Source organism: Magallana gigas, chromosome 3 (genome assembly GCF_963853765.1).
Source record: "Magallana gigas chromosome 3, xbMagGiga1.1, whole genome shotgun sequence".
In the NCBI taxonomy this organism is placed as follows: Eukaryota; Metazoa; Mollusca; class Bivalvia; order Ostreida; family Ostreidae; genus Magallana; species Magallana gigas.
In genome coordinates, this window is record NC_088855.1 from 56,733,033 (window position 1) to 56,737,164 (window position 4,132).

The 4,132-nt window shown below is 36.2% G+C and overlaps 1 long non-coding RNA gene across 1 annotated transcript; it reads left to right on the forward strand.

Moving 5' to 3' along the window:
- Nucleotides 1-943: 943 nt before the first annotated feature.
- LOC136273399 (uncharacterized) lies at nt 944-3,161 on the forward strand. The gene is made up of 2 exons (XR_010711612.1): nt 944-2,364; nt 2,830-3,161. It is a non-coding gene; the product is annotated as an uncharacterized lncRNA (long non-coding RNA).
- The last annotated feature ends 971 nt before the right edge of the window (nt 3,162-4,132 follow it).

Below are 4,132 nucleotides of genomic sequence, written 5' to 3' on the forward strand. Positions count from 1 at the left end.
CAAGATAGAAGCTTGAAATTTTCAGGGATTGTAGATAAATATATGTAGATGTACCCCATTGACTTCACTTATGAAAATTGTGTAAGGCTTCTAAGCTCGCCTGAACCTGAAAATAAGCACCAAATTTTTCCACGAAATTTTTGAACATTTTCTGAAATATCTTTTCATGTATACATATTTTGTGAAAAAATGTAATGCAAAATATTTTATTTTTGCAAGACCTTTAATTTGATATAAAGGAAAAGGGGCTGGCCCCTCAAATTAGGGGCCTAGAGGGCTCTAAAGTCTTCTTACAATAACCTTTTACTGAACAACAATTTGTTATCAATCATAGAAGCAAAAATGTTAATCGTACAACTGTTTATCTGTACAGTACCATAGCTTAGTCATATATTACGTAATTAGAGGTTTCAAGGGGCCAGAAGTTCAAAACTTTGATCATTTATATCGAAAAAAAAGAGAAACATTTTGAAAAGCAATGTAGAACAAAATTTGCTCAAAATGATGTTCTGTACAATATGCCACCTTAAATTTTTGATGATGGCCCAACTAAGGATTTTAAGGGTCGGCCCCTTAAACACATTTATACAGATATCTCGAGAACGGTTAACACTTTGTGAACACTTGTTGAACTAAATATGTTTATATTTGCAAGACCTTTAATTTGATATCAAGAAAAAGGGGCTGGCCCTTCAAATTAGGGGCCAAGAGGGCTCTAAAATCTTCTTACAATAACTCTTTACTGAACAAAAATTTGTTATAAATCATAAAAGCAAAAATGTTCACTGTACAGCTGTTTATCCTTTTATTTGATATAAAGAAAAAAAGGGCTGGCCCCTCTAATTAGGGACTAAAAGGGCTAGTAAGTCTTTTTATGATAACTTTTTTATAAAACGTCAATTTTTTTAGCAAAAACAAGGAACTTTTTAAGCTTAATCTAGCGCTGAAATTCGTTTTAAAATCGGACCATGCACTACAGAGAAATTGGGGTTTGAAATTTGATTTTTCCGAAAATTTTGATTCCGCGTTCTTGGTTTAAAAAATAATTCGTACCAAAAATAATCGTGTCAAGTCGTACATGAACACATTCGGGTTTATTTTGTTAAGTCATTCTTGAAATCGGAAAGGTTTTTGTTAAGCCGTACTAAAAATCATTTGGATTTTTGTTAAGTCGTACCAAGAATTATTCGATTTTTTCTTATTGTTTTAGTTACTCTTGTTCTTGGCTTAAGATCACTGCTTCTTACAGGTACTTCTAGCTTTTCTCTCGACATTAACGGAAGACCCACTCGTTGCTTTGCAACGAGCTTTGCTCTAGTTCTTATTATTATTATTCTTTTTATTTTTTTTCCAACTCAAATATTTCAAAAACGCTTGCATCGATTGTTTTGATATTTACAGATTTAATGTGTATCTAAAAGATCTCTATGATGTGAAAGAATTAATTGATGACGTCATCAATTTCGTCAGATATTGACGTTTTTCACGTTTTAAAAAGTGATTTTGTCCGGAGCTTTTCTCATTTTTGATTTAAGATAAAGCTATGAGATTTACAGAGAAGGTAGAACTATCGTTTTACTTATGACATAAGGCTGGAAACTCAATTCGGACACTTCCGGTCGAAACCGGAAGCAAAACCAATTTTTTTGAGTTTTCATGTTTTTCAATTTTAAAAATTTTACGTACGTATCTTACAGTAACTTTCATGCTTAGTTCAAAACTGAAATCCGTTTTTGAATCGGACGATGCATTACAGAGATATCGGGGTTTAAAAATTGATTTTTCCGGAAATTTTGATTCCGCGTCCTTGGTTTAAAAAATAGCGTAATGTTAATAGTAAAATTAACTTGTACCAAAAATAATTGTTAAGTCTTACTTAGACACATTCGGATTTTTTTTTGTTAAGTTTTTCTTAAAATCAAGAAGGTTTTTGTTAAGTCGTACTTAAAATCATTCGGATTTTGTTAAGTCGTACCAGGAATAATTCGATTTTTTCATCTTTTTATTTTACTTTCTCTTGTTACTGGTTTAAGAGCTCTGCTTCTTACAGGAACTTCCAGCTTTACTTCCGACATTAACGGGAGACCCACTCGTTGCTTTGCAACGAGCTTTGCTCTAGTTCTTACTATTTTCCTATAGGATACCTCTGATTTTTATTCTATGTTCATATCCTTTTTGGTGCCTCAATTTTATCAATTCAGGTATTGGTCAATATTGGACTATACTCGGACTGTTCTATTTGTTTACTATGATGCTATAAATACCCATGTTTTGGTCAGTGAGCCGGGGTCCATTAGCACGCACTGCAGTAGTAACACGATGTATAGCTAAGCGTATTTTTTACGGTAACCATCTCCATTAGGGGTAAGTTCGTTTTTCCTTATACTTTAGTCTTGTTTGTAATATTTAAGACTTTAGGTAACTGCTCTTAAACGTGTTCGATAGTATTTTCGTGTTAACGTTTTACATAGTACTTGTTTATTTACCGTAGAGTTATGGTGCGTTTGTGTGACAAGCGTGGTTTGCTAGTTTATTTGTGAGTTTATATTTCGTAGTCTTATACGGCAATATTGGTCATTCATTGACTGTTTTGTGATGTTAAGGGGTCTTATACACTTAACTATATTGCATGTTAAGAGGTCTTATACGCTTAACTGTAACAGTGTGTGATACGTTAAGGGGTCTGATACACTTAACGGTTTTGTAGAGCGAGTATTGTTCGGTGTGATTGTATGGCGTGCAGTTGCGGTAATTAGGTAAATAAGTATATTGTGGAAGTGATCATGAAACGTTTAATTGAAAATATTGTTATTTATATATAATTAAAAGGTTCCAGCAAGGCTCCAGCAATTTCCCAGTGATGATTCGGCCATAGTCACCAGTGTTCCGGTATTGAACATCTTACCACCCGTGTAACCTCCTTCGAGTATTCACTTACTACGCTGGAAGCCGGTGGACGGAAGCCGTCATCTTAGGACGTGGTACCGAAGGAGGACACATTGGAGGAACACTGGAGGGACACTGCTGTCCAATATACCACCATAGGACATTGACGAATCAGATATTAGAAACATTTTTTTTTTGTTAATATTTTGTGTGTGTGTGAATGTGTATATTTGTAAATTTATTGATTTTATATATAGATAAAGATTGTAAATACTTATTGTTGTTCTCATTGCTTGACTGCTGTCTAACTTATTGCTTGACGGGTTAGACACACGACGGCTGTCGTGACAAATATACACTATAAACTCAGCGTCAAACACACAGCAAATTGCACACTGACCAACTTTAGCCCACATCCAAGAATAGTCACTACCGATAATTGGAGACTCTATGGTTCCAAGTCCGGTTCACTTTTATCCAACACAGGGTGCTTTCAAGTCCAGTCCGAATTTATCCAAACAGGTGTGCTCAAGTCCAGTCCACATGTGTCGACGCAGATTGCTAAGATACACAGTTTACTCCAAATGTAGTAGTTACTAAAAACACAACAAGAAAGCAGCAAGTATCTGTCCCTTATTTATGTGAAATGGGAAGGGTGGGTGGGTGAAATTTTTTAAGCTGCTCGTCTGCCTTGTAACCGTCGTCTGATAAATCAGTATCTATTAGAGGCTTAGTCGTATGAAACAATGTGTATGTGCCAAGATCAGTCTCAGGGATGTTTGAATTGAACAATGATGCAGAGTTGTCGCGCTTGCACAGGAATTAAAAGCATTTATCACACTATGGTGATAAATGCAATTAATCCCAGATACACCGAATATTAGAATTAACAACAAGCAAATAAGCATGAAAATTTATTTCCAATAATAAGACTGTAATAACATTTAGTGGCGAGTTTTGTCACAATCTATGTATACAAAGTAAGCCCATACCGGTGGAACCCAAGGAACACTACCCACCTACAGGGGTGACCTCCCCTGGTCACTGGCGCGATAGTACCCCCACAGGCAACTGTGGTGGGAACAGTCCTCTAGGTGCCCACCAGAGTGACTGCCACAACCCAAGGAGGAAATCAAGTTCTGACTCGGGCCCTAACTCTTACCTGCCTTCCCTATTATAATCCACCTGGGGATAACACACCCCACAGGGGTAGCCCCCCCCCCCCCAAGCTTGCCCTTGGCACCAA